The following is a 17,098-nucleotide window of genomic DNA, read 5'->3' as shown; positions in this document are numbered from 1 at the left end:
CTCTTATGCTCCACTAATGCCAAGAGTAGTGATTTTTACTACTTTCTAGCAGGAAAGAGACACAGAATGATATTCATTGTGGCCAGTAAACGTTCCTGAACTGTATGATCAATGATGTAATTAGGGAGTGTAGTCAGACTCCCAAAACCTGCTAACACAGAGCAATAGTCTGTCTAGAACCAGGGAAACTTAGTCAAGGAGGACTCTATATTATACTGAATTGGGAGGGCAGAGTCACGGCTAGAGAGAAACATGGGAGACACAATCTGGAGGACTGTCCACATTACATTCTGTGACTTTGTGAAGGACTCTGATCAAATTGGTGCTTTTAAATGTTATTTTCATTCTGCTTTGAGAAGGGTTGGGTTGTACACCCAGGCAGTAGCAGATGGCATGGTGGAAAGGCAGTACTTAAACACTGTAAAGTCCTTTGGCTATGTACAATAAAGTTGACTGATCTGCCTACCTGACCTCCTGACAGTTGAGTTGCTGGAGAGGCACAGCAGCAGGGAGGTAAGCAAGGTGCAAACATATTGGCATGTGTGCCAAACTGGCTCTGCTGGTGCATTTGCACCATGTCAGCCTTCCTGCCAACAGGAGTTCAGGTAACCACTGCCAGCCCACCATGCTGTCTGCTACAGCATCCAGTGGTTAAATCTAGATTTGAACCTCAGAGCCAAAGTCCAGGATCCCCCAAATGACCGCAGAGAGCAGCAGATTATGGTAACTGCAAAGAGTCCCAGTGTCAGCATCTGGGCTGGCATGGGTCAATGGAGCTGTCGCTGATCACTGGCACTGGAAAAGACAGCATTGGTTGACAGCCACCAGGTGAGGCTCCCTGGAGAGGGAATTCCACCAGAGTGGCATGACCAAGAACTCCCCCTTTTCCAGTGCCACCCAGTTTCCTTCAGGGCACCTAGAGGAAAATGACATGGGCAGGCTGAGAATAGGGAGGGGCAGAAATTTGGTTTTCTTTGCATCTTCATCAGAAACTGTGATTTGCACTCCTCACACCAATGCAATCAAAACACAGTTATCCTCTGAAATTTGTACCTACTCAAAGTTTGCAGTGTCTACAATAATGTACACATGAAAGGGAAGTGCATGTGAAAATGTGCACTTTGAAAATAACACAGAAAACCAGATCCTGAAGGGGGGCAGAACTGCTTGTAAAAATGTGTGTATTCAGAAAAATCTGCACTCACACGCTGATGGGTTTTCATGAGCAATAATAATTTAAAAATATATTTGTTTGTTTGTTTGTTTGTTTGTTAAAAAAAATCCCAATTGCTGTGGAAATAGGTAAAGGTAAAGGACTCCTGGACGGTTAAGTCCAGTCAAAGGCGACTATGGGGTTGCGGCGCTCATCTCGCTTTCAGGCCAAGGGAGCTGGCGTTTGTCCACAGATAGCTTTCCGGGTCATGTGGCCAGAATGACTAAACCACTTCTGGTGCAACGGAACACTGTGACAAGTGCTGGAGCACATAGAAAGGCAGTCTACCTTCCCACCACTGTGGTACTTACTTATTATTTACTTATTTATTTATTTATTGTTGATTTTATATACTGCCATATACCCAGAGGTCTCTATTTATCTACTTTCACTGGTGTGCTTTCGAACTGCTAGGTTGACAGAAGCTGGGACAGAGCAACAGGAGCTCACCCCGTCACACAGATTTGAACTGCCAACCTTCTGATCGGCAATCCCAAGAGGCTTAGTGGTTTAGACTACAGCGCCACCCGCGCACGCACACACACACACACGAGTCACCCCTTTCTATTCTACCAGCTATTCAGGTAGTTGCTGTTTTTCATTTCTGCTTTGGTTTTTGGCAGGCTTCTACTGACATAGACTTACTACTCATGGCTTTACAGCTATGAACCATGGATTATTGAACTCCCTGCCCCATTTAATATTTGTTCACCACTTTAGAATCTTTTTTTCTTTTTTTAGAAAAGGGAAAGAAAGAAAGAAAGAAAGAAAGAAAGAAAGAAAGAAAGAAAGAAAGAAAGCAGGCAGGCACTGAATGTATAGGATTCACAAGGAAAAACTGACCATTTGCTGTATACAGTGATACCTCGGGTTACATACGCTTCAGGTTACATACGCTTCAGGTTACACACTCCGCTAACCCAGAAATAGTGCTTCAGGTTTAGAACTTTGCTTCAGGATAAGAACAGAATTCATGCTCCGGTGGCGCAGCAGCAGCAGGAGGCCCCATTAGCTAAAGTAGTGCTTCAGGTTAAGAACAGTTTCAGGTTAAGTACAGACCTCCGGAATGAATTAAGTACTTAACCCGAGGTACCACTGTAGTGTCTACCATGGGTGGGGGAACCATTAGGTGCAGAGCATCTATGGGGGTGGGGAGGACCATTAGGCACACAGCAGCCATGGACAAAAATGGCCAAAGGGTGGTGCATGGCAGCTGCTATTGAATAAACACTGTTAGAATGAGTTTGCTGCGTAAACTGCCATACTGTCCGCCACCCAACTGCCTTACAAACATGTCATTGATAATCACTTAACACCCAAATGAAACAGATGCACTCCATATGGCTAATCCCATAAACTGCCAGGGCTTGGAATTGCAACGCCCAGAGCCCTACAACTCCCGATATCTCTACTGCGAGAGTCAGTAAATTGCAAACACTTGGCAACAGCCGAAGTTATTCCCCCTAGAAGATATAGCTGGCATCATATTCCCTGGCTAGAGAGAACATCTAATGGAGTGCAGATGATGTGAACTAATCTTTTGAATAAGAGCTTAATTTACTGGCCAAGTTCTGATTACTGGATTTTGTGTTTTGGGGGGATGTGGGGAGGTTTAGTATTCTCTAAATGAACATAAAAAGATTACAAAAATTGTGAATGCAATCAGTCTCCTGGAAATCCTGGCGGTTGGCTAAACCTTGGCTTCTCTTGGTGTTAGGTAATTAAAAACACAGGGGCGAAGAATTCGGGCTATCCAACTGGAACTTGCCCAGGCTGAATCTCAGAACTGCATCAGCAGCACCTTGTGACACTTGCCTTGAATGAAGAGGGAAAAGGACACCATAAAGACATTTCTTCTGAAAATTTAAACAGTTTTCCCCGAAATGAGCAGTGTGGCTGGCTCCCTTGCAAACGAGCAGATTTAGCTCCCTGACGTATACTCTAATTAAATTAATCTCTCATCATGGGAATACCAGTTCTCATTAGGCACCAGAAAGAGCACAATTCATCGCAGCAGAATTGGACAAATCAAAACCACTCATAGGACATCCAAATGGCTCAGATTCATGCTTAATTGGAGAATTCATTTTTTAAAAACCAAAAAACACCTTTGTGGGGGACTGTGCTCTGCAACGGCAATCCTGCTCGGGTCCTCATCCCTTATCCAGACCCATACACACAGAAAGCACATGCTCTGCATGTGTCTTAACATTTCTCCCAGTGCTTGACTTTGGGCAGAAAACAACCTAAGACACACACACACACACACACACACACACACACACACACAGACCAAACTCAGACGCTTGAGTGTTGGCAGGAACAGTGTCAAAACCTCCAGAGTTTGCAGAATGTGTATCAATTGGAAAAGTGGAAACAGAAAACCTTCAGTTCACAGGGGGAATGGGGGACCTGGGGACCTCCAGATATAGCTGGACTCCAACATCCATCAGTCCCAGCTGGCACGGCCAATGGTCAGTCATGGTTCAGCAACATCTGGAGGTTCATGCTTACTGGAGCTAATGGGAGGTGTAGCTCAGCAACAGCTGGCTAGTTAGACCATTGATGAAGAAGCAGCAAAGGCTGGCCCATGAGGGTGAATGGGTCACTGCCCCATCAACCTCAGTCTACCTCCAGACAACCCCACCGGCCTGCCTTTCTTACAACTAGTCAGGATGTGGCTCCACCTGCCATTGGCTCTGGGTCCACCTATCATTGGCCTCCCCGCCTTGCACCCAAATGGGCCCCTCCCCACGACCACCAGCAACCCTCCTCTTCTATTCTTAATCACCACAGCTGCATATTATGAGTGAATCTCCAACCCTGAATGCATCTCTATATGAAATTACTCCAAATCAGAAAACAAAATGGCTGCTACATCAACTTGTGAAATTTCTACACCTAAACAGTACAATTTATTTGCCTTAGGCAAGGGTTGCTGTAAAGTAAAATATGTTGAGCTTTCTTGGGCCAAGTTGACCCCCCCCCAAAAAAAAATAATCTCAAAAACATTTAAGTTTCTAAGAGATTTTTAAGGAAATTAGCCAAAATCTAGACTTCTGGCATAGGTTGCCATACGTCCAGATTTTCCCAGACATTTCAGCGGTTTCTGCCCGGACACTGTTTCCGACAACCATATTCCGGCTATGTCCAGGAAATTCTGGACGTATGGCAGCCCTACATTAGGCCAGAAATGTGTTATCTCAAATCCCAGCATAATAAAAAGTTCACATTAAAATATTACATGTTTGCATTCAAATATTTCCACATGGACACACATGTAGCTTAGGAACAAACCACCCTGGGTTACTGAATCTTTTCTGGCCTTAACATTTCGGGCTTACATCAGAGAGCCTCTTGCCTGCTTCAAATTTCTTTTTCAGACTTTAAAATCAAACCAAAACCAGCTTGTGGATCTTGGAACCTATGTGAGGTATCCTGTTACAGATTTCCCTCTTATATAGCATGCATTCAAATTAATGATGAAATAGTGTCCACAGAAAAAAGAAAGGTTGCCAAATCAACATCTGGGCTGCTACGTGGATAGCAAAGGCGATAAATGGATGATGGATATATATATATTTTTTTTAAAAAAATAAACTCTATTTGTATGTGGCCTGGTTTTTAGAGGCAGATGTTCAGTGTTCACAGTTCCTCTTGGCCTGGAGGAGAACTTGTTTAGCTTTGGCATATGAAAATCAGATAATCTGCTTTCTTCGTCAGTGTATCTTCTGTGTATCCCTCTGTAGAATAGTCTTCCCAAAGGGTGTATAAAACATTCCTATAGTCTGAGGACCATTTCAGAGACCACTCTTTCAGAAAAAGTTAAGCATTCATCAGCATGAAGAATTGGGTGCTATTAAGTCAGAGATCACATATTAAATATACTCTAAAATGCACAATTGGACAATACTTTATTAGGACCAACCAATATATTAGAAGATAGTAGCAGGCTTTAGAGTTCCCTGGAACTTTTCAGGCTCCTCCAGATGATCTATTTATTGAGCATGATTTTCTTCATAATGCTTACATGGAGGTGAAATTATACCCAGTCTTTAACCAGCATTTGTTCTGAATTGTTTGTGGGGAGCTTGTATGACAATAAGCATTCATCTTGATTTACTTGCAGATCGATTATAGGTCTTCCTGTTAATCATTTGTTCATTCCGTGGTTTTCAATGCATTTCATCATCCCTTTCCTAACTGCAAACAGGGTTTTTTGTAAGTGGATTCTTTTGCACTTGAATCCTGCTTACAAAATATTGATGGTAGGCAGCCTTAATTAACATAAAAATAGCTCCCTTGAATCAGGCTGATGACCCATCCAGTCCATCATCCCTGTTCTCACAGTGGCCAGCCAGATGCCTGTAGGAAACCCACAAGCAGGACCCAAGCACAAGAGTTCTCTCCCCTCCTGTGTTTTCCAGCAAAGCCTAGGAGGAGGATGGCACAAGGAGAAACTGTTAAGTTGTGGGTGAACATATCAGACGACACAGCGATTCTTCAAACAGCTCTTGTTTATTCACAGGCCAGAACAGAACTGAGCTGAAGGGTTCAGCCAGCCTGCTTATATAGAGCTCCACTACAATGCAACAGTAACCACTTTCTGTAACTATCCAGTCACTGAACGTCACTTTCAATCCCTTATTTGCATATGTGGACCTGAGTGAAAACTATCTACAGTATCCCCTTGCTGGCTCAGGGTGAGAACTTCAGTACATAACAGAAACAAAACACACACACAGAGAGAGAGAGAGAGAGAGAGAGAGAGAGAGAGAGAGACAGAGTGAGTGAGTGAGTGAGTGAGTGAGTGAGAGTTGGGCTAGTTGTTTTAGTCATAGTCAGCTTTTAGACTGCTGGCTGATTAAATCTAGATGGTACAGGTATCAGGCTACAAACTTAGGGTTTGAGGCTAAGAAACAATGGCTGCTCCCCATGTATGAAATTATAAAGCCCAAATCTTATACAGATCTGTGGCATACCTTAATGAAAACACATGTTCCCAGTTAGGCAAAAAGCAGCAATAAAGAGAAACATGGCAGTCTCTATATTAGCATAGCAGAAGAGTGATTCTGTTGAAAGAATTTCTGTAATGCTTGGGGCTACTTTGGGTTTTACTCCTAAATTAAACTTGTTCAATCCGACTGAGGTTAACAGTTCTATGGATTTGAAATCAGTGGTTTCAGTTTCATTGATAGAAGCAAATATATATATATATATATATATATATATATATATATATATATATAGGCAAAGAAATGCCAACAAATCCCAATGGACTAGGAACATTTATTGAAATGCCTTGAATTAGCAGAGTGGATAAACTAGCCATATTGGTCCAAAGGAGGAACGGAAGATTATGGGAGAATAATTTGGCCAGCGATGGACTTGTTTTGTTAATTAGTGAAATACAAGATAAGGTAATGTAATGTAAGAATGGCAAGAAATCTTTTTCTGGAATGTTGAAGGAGGATTAATAAAACGAAATAGGGGTGAATATTGATTTTTCTTTTACAATTTTAAGCAGAGATGCCCTCTTTGTGTCCATGTCCAATATTTTACCTTGGGCCAGTCACTGCTTCTCAGACTAACCACATTCACAAAGGGTTGTTGTGGGAATTAAATGAGGCAGGGGAGAATTGTGCATGCCACTTGGAGCTCCTTAGAGATTTGGTGGGCTAAAAAGGCAATACAATAATAAAATAAAGCCCAAACAAGCTGTGGTTCTGGAACGGTAATAAAAAAGACAAGAGAAATTAAGAAGTGGCTCTTTAAAATGTGCATTCAGTATATAAAAGTTCAGGATGTACATTTGGGACAGCGACACCTCTGGGTCAAGAATAGCAGTGTCAATATGGGAGGACGTTAAGGTGCTGGATGCTCTCTGCAAGCTGCCAGTTTCCTCTGCCTAATTCTAAAGAGCAATAAACCTCCCTGGGTATCTTCAAAAACATCAGCTGAACTGAAATACAATAACAGTCATCATAATGAGTTCATTACTTGACTTCCTTGATTTAAATGCAAGGAAGCCAATTCCATTAGTGAATCTCCGAGGTAAATAAGCTACTTTTGCAAAACAATTTTTAGCTGTCCAAAAAACAAACAAACAAACAAACAAAAGCAGACAGGTCTCTGCCCTGAGTCTAGATGTAGACTAGGGGTGAAGTAGCTATGACCTTCAAGACAGTGCTGGACTATAGCTCTGACCCTCCCTGAACACTAGCCAAACTGACTGGGGCTTATGGGAGTCCAACCACATCTGGAGGGCCACAGGTTCCGCTTCTCTGATTTAAGCAGTATAGGAGACACCAGAAGGAGGGAATGGTTGTGTGATGTCACTATACCTGTGCGCATCAATCCAGAAATTGCACTGGACAGAAAGGCAACTACCAGAGTGCTTACACCAGTTTGTCATTTCATCATTACATGAAGACTGTAATGCAGTTGCCCCATCAAAGTTACATATGAATATATATATAAAAGTTTTCAGAAATCTTCTGAGCAGTGCTGATCTGCACAATAAAAAAAGAAACCAAATAGTAGTGAGTGGTTTCAAGTTAGCCCTGATTTTAAACATGAGGTAGAATAATTACGTTCTCATTCTTGCAAGGTGATGTCATATAAAGAGGTCAGCATTCCTGTATAAATCGGTGACGCACGCAGCTTCTTAAGGTGGTTCCCAAATTAGCAAGCCCTCCGTCATAAAATCATTATGTCATTTTTGTCCAAATATGTACAGTCTGCAACAAGCCTTCTGGAGTTTGCTCTGGGTCTGTTATTTATCTTGAGCGATGTCCGTTTACAAAATGGTTTCGGCAATTTCCATTCCAGTATCAAATCCTCCATGTGGGGGTGGGGGTGAGGAGGGAGCCACTGGATTATAAATATAAACATTTCCAAGTTTTAAAATGTTGATATTGAAAATCCATGATCTCTCCCTCCTTGTAGTGATCTCATGCACGATCATGAAAGAAGCTGGTAACTTTTTTCCCCTCTAGAGTGTGTACCTTGTGTATGATTCAGCCAAGATTTAATATAATTTCCTGCTTCTTTTTTTCATATTTAAAAACAGTGGATGCGACTGTTTCTGCACAAACACACATTACTTTCTCCAGATATAGGTCAACTTTCTGAAAGGCTGGCTGTGCATTTAAGATTAGTGTTCCATGAGTGTCTTGCTTTTTGCAGCGCCCCATGTAATGAGTCTGAGAGATGAGTTGTGCCTCATTCTTTGCGCTATTCTGTCGACTTCAGAGCGCTGCCTGCACCAGGGATGTATTTAGAAGCCTGCTTTGAGTCATATGTTTAGGGAAAGATGAGGGTGATTAACTGTGCGCAAATGACACAATTTGAGCCACGATTGTGCCTGTAAAGTCTTATTCATGTGAGCCGGTTATAAAATCATGAAAAATGTTAGGGGCTTGGAGGTACATTGAAACAACACCCAGTCCATCCTTGGCCTCAAAGAAGGACTAATTGTGCCCAAATTATTTCTGAGACAGTTGTTGTTGAAACACAGTTATTCTGAAAGGCTTGCTGCAGGGGCGGCCTGTCCTGTTTCACCACGTGAGGTGAAGTGGGAATTGCAGCCTCCTGCACCATCCCCACTCCTGCTGCCATGCGCCCCAGAGCCTTGCTGAACTCAGCGAGAACCAGAACGCTTGTCCAAGCATTGCCAGTTGGCTTCTCCACCAGGGACAGGGAAGATGAGAGGCAATGCCATGTGCCTGAGGCTAGTCTCTACAAACACTTGAACTCTGATAATGCCTTTTACTTTCCTGGATAGAAGATAGAGAAAGATACCTGAGGAAAACATTGCAGCCAAGGATGGTATGAAGCAGGACCACTGAGGGCCGTGATCTGGGGAGAGAGGGGCAGCTGGGGATGAGCCAGGGTAGCCAGATAACGAGAATGAGATTGAGAATGCGATTGGCATGCCCTGAAACCAAACACAGGAACTATAGATAAGTTCCTTATAATATTTGTGGTTTTGGAAACAAAGCCTGATTTCCTTTCAGAAATCCACATTCTTCCCAAAGATGAAGCTCTTTCTAACAGCAATAAGCTTTGGGGGTGGGAGAGATTGTGATTTTCAGTGTATCAAGATGATGTGTTCAGCACTCAAAATTCAAAACAGCTTCTATACAGTCCCCCAACAGCTGAGCCTTTGTCTCATTCTACTCCATATAAGCCAAAGTTATATGACTAAATGCAAGAGAACAGGCTGTACCTAGAGTCGATTGCTATACTTGAACAGTTCTTGCCAAATGGGAATCATTTTCTGCTGCACTATCCAAAAGAGTGGAGTTTGTTTTGTCATCGTTCCCCCCCCCCCCCGAAACTCTCCAACGACTTCTGGAGATTTGCAGGCCTCTTGTCTGAGATGACAATAAAATCACAAGTGACTCTTCACTCTGTTTACCCTACATCATTCTAACGTTTGATTGAGTGGTCACTGAATATTGTCTCATCACTTCAGGCAGTTATCCAACCAGCAGAAGCTGGATCACTGGGGCCCAGGGCTCCCCCTGAAAATGTCAAGCAGTTCTTAAAAACTTCATCTTCAACATTTCAAAGCCTCACACTCTTTCCTGTCCCACACATATTTTATACAGTGGTACCTTGGTTCTCAAATGGCTTGGCTCCTCAACAAATCGGCTTCTGAATGCCACAAACCTGGAAGCAACTGTTCTGATTTGCGAACATTTTTTGGAAGCCAAACGTCCAACACGCCTTCCGCTTGCCTACAGGAAGCTCCTGCAGCCAGTCGGAAGCTGTGCCTTGGTTTTCGAATGGTTTCGGGAGTCGAATGGACAACTGGAACGGGTTAAGTTCAACAACCAAGGTACCACTGTACTTCCTTGAACTTACAGAGGCACTGACCACTGGTCCTGCTTGCTAGGGATGATGGGAGTTGTAGTCCAAAAACAGCTGGAGACCCAAATTTGGGAAAACCTGCTCTACACAATGTGTACTCAAAAGTAAACCTTGCTGAGTTTGAAGGACACTTATACCCAGGAAAATGCATTTAGGATTGCAGCCTAAGCTTTCAGGGATCCACACAGTCCCAGCGTAGGCAGACTGGAAAAAATCCAACATCTGCCATCCTCCCTGCTCCGACAGAGTCTGTGGCTCTTTTAATCTCCCATTTCTTCCCTGGAGTTCTGCCGTTGCTGCAGCGTGCCTTTGTGAAACACATCTCCCCGTTCAAGCAGCAGCAGCTTTTCATTTGCGTTTTATCTTTTTGCTGGGGAATGCGGAGCTATACAATCAGGGGCGAAATATGCCATGAAAAGCCGTGAACAGCAAAGGGGGTCAAGGATCTGAAGTTACCCACCATATTAATGACAAGCCAGCAGCTGCACCATGGCAACGTGGGAGAAGGCTGCTCAGCGTGGAAGCCATGAGCGGCGGATGGAAGGGCTCTGAGAGAACACTAGAGGGAAGTGAATGGAAATAACATGATGTTCCCGTTCTTCACTGCCAGGACAGACATGTGCAGCTTAATCCCCTGGAGGCTGAGACAGCCCAGGATTGCCAAGAAAGGTCCGGAGGAAGCAGATGAGGAAAATAAAGGTGAGCGGCGAGCAACAGTCTTGAACCCATGCAGTCAGTGGTGTGATAAAGGGTTCCATATTCCTTTTACACATCACTTGGGAAGACAGGCAAACTAATGCCAGTGTACTGGAAGAAGCAAAGATCACCAGTGTCGAAGCAATGATTCTTCAACATCAACTTCGTTGGACTGGTCATGTTGTGTGGATGCCTGATGATCGTCTTCCAAAGCAATGACTCTATTCCGAACTTTAAAATGGAAAGTGTAATGCTGGTGGTCAACAAAAGAGGTTTAAAGACTCTCTCAAGGCAAAACTTTTTTTTTTTTAATAAACACCGACAACTGGGAAACACTGGTCTGCACGCGCTCCAGTTGGAGAACAGCTATTACCAAAGGTGTCATGGGCTTTGAAGACACTCAAACTCAGGATGCAAGGGAGAAACATGCTAAGAGGAAGCCACGCTTGGCAAATCCACACCGTGATCAACTCCCACCCAGAAACCAATGTCCCCACTGTGGAAGGACGTGTGGGTCCAGAATTGGCCTCCACAGTCACTTATGGACTCACTGTTAAAACCATGTTTATGGAAGACAATCTTACTCGGCCGAAGAAGATAAAGGGTTCTATATTCAGTGGTATCACTTGGCTTGGATTCTGCTCCTGGGAAGAGAAAGAGATAGAGCTTGCTGGGCGATATCAGAAAAAGGCCTCCTCCTCCTTCTCCTCCTCCTACTGACCATTCTGTTTTTCTTTGTTGCTGCTTGTGCTCTGCAGAGTGCCACTGAAGCAATAATAGTGCATTAGTGATGGATTTATACTGGACTGTCCACACATCGTTCTGCTGATGTTATTGCATTCTTGCCATCTAGAGGGGCAACAAAAGTGGGACAAAAAGTAAAAAAATAAACAACATTTGTGTTCAGCAGGAAGTTGGCAGGTTTTAAAACTCTTAAGTGGGCTCATTGGGGTGGAAGGGCTCTCTCAAATAAGGCCCAGACCACATAAGTCTTTAAAGATCCAAACCCGCACCTTGAATTCAGCTTGGAAAAACAAACTGGTAACCCATGCAGATATTTCAGTACAGGTGTGGTGCATTCTTTGCCAACTCTATTCCTAGCATATAGCTGAGAATCTTAAATTAACTCTTTGCACATTTTTGTAATACCCATGTGTTGCCGCTGGGATGCCAGACACCTCATGGGAATAGTAAGCAGAAGAGGCATAAACAGAAGGACACAAGGCCCCAAGACTTACAAAAGTTTAGAGAAGGAGAGGGGTAAATCAGTGGTGTCATTTTCCTCTGCATATTTTGCTTACCAGCTTTAAAGCAAGGAGAAGCAATCAGGAAAGGGAAAATCAAATAAGGTTGGGTTCTCTTTTCTATACTGTGTTGAGGTTTGAGTAAATAAATGCTGTTAAATAAATGGTGATGAAGAAATAAAACTAAGTTGTCAAATAGCCCTGCCATGTTAGAGGTGTATCTGCAGCTTGCCTTCCTCCTGTTGATAGGAGCAACTTACGGTATATTGCGCCCCATAGGATGCACCGGCCCATAGGACACACCTAGTTTTTTTGGGGGGAAATAAAGGGGAAAAAAATTATTTTCCCCCCAGGTGCGGGGCTGGAAGAACCAGGTCGGGGAACAGCGGGAAGGCGCGCTCCGCCTCCCCGCTGTCCCCCAAGCTTGTGGGGCTGGCGATGGGGAGAAGTGCGCTGAGCCCGGGACTGCAGGCAGCTCTGCTCAGCCCTCGGAGCCGGTCTCCCGAGGGTTGCGCAGAGCTTCCTGAAGCCTGGAGAGTGAGAGGGGTCGGTGCGCACCGACCCCTCTCGCTCTCCAGGCTTCAGCGAAAGCCTGCATTCGCCCCACAGGACGCACACACATTTCCCCTTCATTTTTGGAGGGGAAAATGTGTGTCCTATAGGGCGGAAAATACGGTATGCCAGACTCTCAAACGCTACATTTTGGAGAGTTTGGGCCCATCCACACACTTCCATTCACTCTGCCGCTTTCCCCTGAGATAAACTGCTGTTCAGCAGTGAACAAACAATTATCAGGTTTTCCATGAATAGCCATTTGTTCCAAGTTAGCACAAAAGAGCAGGTTTTTCATGGGAAAGTGGCAGGGCAAAAAGAAAAGTGCAAGGCTCTGTCCTTTCTAGGCACGGGACAAGCGGAAGTGTGGGAAAGCCCTTTGTTTTTACCACAACCATGGACTCAGCTACAGTAGTAAAAAAAGATGACGCTTTGAATGTGTTATAAACATGCAACACCAGATGGAGCCAGAGAGCAAATAAATTTTCTATGTTAGTTTTACATAGGGTTCTTTCTTTATTTCGTTATAACGATTTAATTTCTGACTTATTTATAGCACCCCCCCCCCCCCGTGTGCAGATCCACCCCATTTCAGCAGTGAGATCTGGTGGTTGCCACATGAAGATTGATCTCGTGGGAAATTGCCAGCATTTGTGAGAGACAAAGTGTACTATATTCAAAAGAGAGGAGGTAATTAATATTAAAAACATTTGGTTACATAAGAAACAAGCCTGAGAAGTTGGCCTTGAATTCCTGTGAGAGAAGACAGGAGTCCTGTTCAGGCATTTAAAGACATGTGATGGAGAGATCACATGAGGGAAGAGAGCTGTGTACATAATTGCAATTTACTTGGGCCCTTATATTAGTAGCTGCTGTATCCGCAACCCTGGCCCTGTTCAGGCTTACATGTGATGCAGCAAGAATGGAGAACCTGTTTCTCTCCAAATATTGCTGGACTGCAACTCCCATCAGCCATAGCCAGGATGGCAAATGGCCAGCTTTGATGGGAATTGTAGTCCAGGAACATCTGCAGGGTTGCATGTCTCACAACACTGTGATGGAAATTGCACGAGGGGTGAAGCAAGGCTGAGTCCATTGGTTTTGCCCCTTCACTGTGTCACTTAACCCAGTTCTGCAGCCCTTCTGCTGTTGCAGAGCAAGCATCTGCAGCAGACAGAACGCAGTAGAAGCTGTGCTGCAGGCCAGGGTGGCCAAACTGCGTGGCTCTCCAGATTTTGTTGAACTAAAACTCCAAGCAGCCCCAGCCAGCCCTGCCAAATGATCACAGATTATGAGAGTCAGTGGCGTAGCAAGGTCAGGTGGTACCCAGTATGGAAAAGTTCTTGTCTCTCTCTCTCTCACACACACACACACCCCCCACATTGAAATCTAGTTGGTCTCCCAAGAGACTGCGATCTACTCCCAGTATGAAAAGACTGCCTGTGATCTACCAGTTAAATAGTGGGTAGACATAGCAGACGACACAGCGATTTCTCCAAAGCAGCTCTTTATTTGTAAGCTGTCACATAACTGAACAGCAAACAGCTCAGCCGGCCTGCTTTTATAGGCAGCCGGCTGTCAACATTGTAGCAACAACAAGCCAGGGTTTCCCGCCTAAAATAACTGACGTGGACCTGAGTGAAAACTACATGGACAATACTCCTGGTGGCCAGGGTGAGAACTTCAATACATAACACTACCCATTGTCATTGCTAGGAGTTGTTGAGCTTTTTGTAGGGGAGGGTTGGCACCAAATGTCACCCTTCCCCCCCCCCCAAGATGACACCCGGGGCGGTCCGCGCCCACCATACCCACCTTGCTACGCCCCTGATAAAGTTACGGTTTGGCAACATTGGGAAGACCTCCTGTTCGCCACCTCAGCTGAAGCTCTTGGCAAAGCTTAGAACTCTGCCTAATCAGGGTTCTAAATTGCACAATGAGCCTACGCAAGTTTGGCGGGTTCTCTGCTGCAGAAGTTCATTTTGCACAAAGCCAGGAAGGCCTCAGACCTGTGTAAGGAGATGCAGCAGAGAGGCTGGGACTAATGGGTTCATCCGCCTCTCCCTCCACTCACAAAATCTCTTACTTGCCTTTAAATGCCTGAACAGGGTGAGGATTGCAAAAATACCAGAAGCTTATCAAAGACACACTCATATGAGAGTTCTGCTAAGATGCAAGTTTTCTGAGTATTTGGTCAGGCACAAAACTGGGATGATTAGTGCTTGTTTCCTGTTCCATCAACTTGGCTTTTAGCTGAATATTTTGTAACCCAGTACAGGACGGGATTGGGTATTATTGGTTTGTGTTTGTTTCATATTTTTAATATGTATGTTATGCTTTTTCATACTGTGTTTTTATGTTGTGAAGGGCGGTATACAAATTTAATAAATACAAATAAATAAAATAAATAAATTTGCATGAAGCACTGCTCGGTTCTACTCCATTTTCCAGATGAAACCCAACATGTTGCCTCAAGTGGAACCAAATTTATGACATTTATTGCCCAGGATTGATTACCAGGCTGCATTTTTATCAGACGCAGCAAATTCCAAATGCCCTTGACAGCTGTTTCTTGTAGGGAAAAGCAGCTGGGGGGGGGGTTATTTTTTTTTTAGCACAGTAGCAGCTGGTGTGAGGGGAGTGTTTAACTCAGCCTTCCCAACCTGGTGCTTTCCACCTGTTTTGGACTACAACTCCCATAATTCCTGACCATTGGCTACACCAGATGGGAACTGCAGTGCAAAACCATGTTGGGAAAGACTAACTTACCCCTTCCCCTGCTTGCTACTTTTCTGTTGAAAATTAAATTTAACACCCCCTGGACCTCACCTGGTTGCTTTCCCCTTGCAAGGCTCCATAGAGAGTTTTACAATAGGTACTGAACTTCACAGGGAAAGGAACGGCAGGTAGGTGCCAAATCACTTCCTTCCGAAACATTTAGTGTCAAAATGCACAATCCTTGCCCTTAAGGCTCAGTATTTCACTCCTTTGCCCTTTGATTTCCTTCTATAGAAATCACTGGGGGGGTTTTCTGCACAGGATAATTCAGGTGACAGGGAGTGCTACTGTAATGTCAAGCAAGACCAAATATAGATTGAGAAGATGCAGAAAACAGTAAGGTAAATCACTTCCCTTGCTTTCCTGATGAGTGGTAATCGCAGCCCCCCTCTGGCGTCAAACGCTTAGGAACAGATCTCCAGGACTTTGGGGACTAGGGCACATGACAGATTATTTACAGATTGGCCCACCTTCCTGGGGCAGCTTGTTCCTAAATTTCCATTGCCAGCTTTGGAAATGTCGCTGGCCTCGTGCAACGCTTTCTGGTCCAGTTCTGCAAACAGAACGGTCATATATGTATGTGAAAACAGCAAGCGCAGAATTTTTAAGATGACAAAATAACAGGGCATATGGTTTTAAATCTGAATCTTTCCAGATATTCTAAAACTAAATAACATGTGAAAAGGCACACACACACACACACACACACACACACACACACACACACACGGTGGTACAAATGCTGTAATAAATCCTCTGATGCTGTTTACACCAAGATGACATTTTGGTTCCCGGCCAGGAAAACATCGCTGCATTAGTGACAGCATGGAGATAGAGTTTCCTTACCTTTGTGTCACTATGCAGAACAGGCAAGGCATCTCCATGTGATGCTTCGCTTGGAGCGAACTGGCGTCTTCTTGATATTTCTCCCACTGTAATTACAGATGAGGGCGTACAAAAACACATCCGGAGCCTAGTGCAGAGAAAGAAACCTGGGATAATCCATCCCATGGGCTAGCAAAGCCATCCCCCCACAGCAAGAGCAGCCCATACAGAGGAGACAGAAGTGGAGAATGCAGCCTGAGTTCTGTCTCTCTTGAAAGGATCTGTCAGATCAGAACTTTGAATTCAGCAATTTGAGTAACTGCATTTGCCAAAATCTTACTTCAACAAGAACCATGCATGCCACAGACGTTTTCCTTTTTCCAGCATTTCAATGTCATTTCCAGTGGTTAACTGGCATACGAAGAGCTCTTTTGGAACAAGTCAATGATCCATCATGCTGTTCTCAAAGTGGCCAACTTTGCAAGATCACTTCCCCCACTTGTGATTCCCAGCAGCTGGTATTGAGATTTATGCATGTAAAGCAGAGAACAGATTAGCACTTGCAGGCTGGTTGTTATCTACAGTGCTAATAATTCCCCTCACTGTTTGTCTCAGTGAATTAATCTCAGGCTATTGGAAAAATGATGAGTCACCTTTGAGAACCAGTGCTTTCCACCTAAAACGAAGATGCTCCGTAATCAGCTGCCCCCAGGGCCGGATTTAGGTTTGATGAGACCCTAAGCTACTGAAGGTAATGGGGCCCTTTATATGCCTAGCTGTTCTTTGTCAACAACAAATTGTCACTGTTTTTTTGTGTTGAATATATGCTATATTGTTAAGTTGTGGGCGAACATATCAGACGACACAGCGATTCTTCAAACAGCTCTTGTTTATTCAGAGGCCTGAACTGAAC

At 44.1% G+C, this 17,098-nt stretch overlaps 1 long non-coding RNA gene across 2 annotated transcripts; it reads right to left on the bottom strand.

Annotated features, from left to right (window-relative positions):
- Nucleotides 1–8,206: 8,206 nt before the first annotated feature.
- On the bottom strand, nt 8,207–16,649 carry LOC308472112. Of its 2 annotated transcripts, XR_013983304.1 has the most exons (4): nt 16,526–16,649; nt 16,207–16,333; nt 15,831–15,913; nt 8,207–11,635 (listed from the first exon to the last, which is right to left on the bottom strand). It is a non-coding gene; the product is annotated as an uncharacterized lncRNA (long non-coding RNA). The 2 variants fall into 2 exon arrangements; XR_013983305.1 differs by lacking the exon at nt 15,831–15,913.
- Nucleotides 16,650–17,098: the final 449 nt, after the last annotated feature.

This window comes from Podarcis pityusensis, assembly GCF_964106645.2.
Source record: "Podarcis pityusensis genome assembly, chromosome: 2".
In the NCBI taxonomy this organism is placed as follows: Eukaryota; Metazoa; Chordata; class Lepidosauria; order Squamata; family Lacertidae; genus Podarcis; species Podarcis pityusensis.
This window is presented reverse-complemented; position numbering and strand designations above follow the sequence as displayed.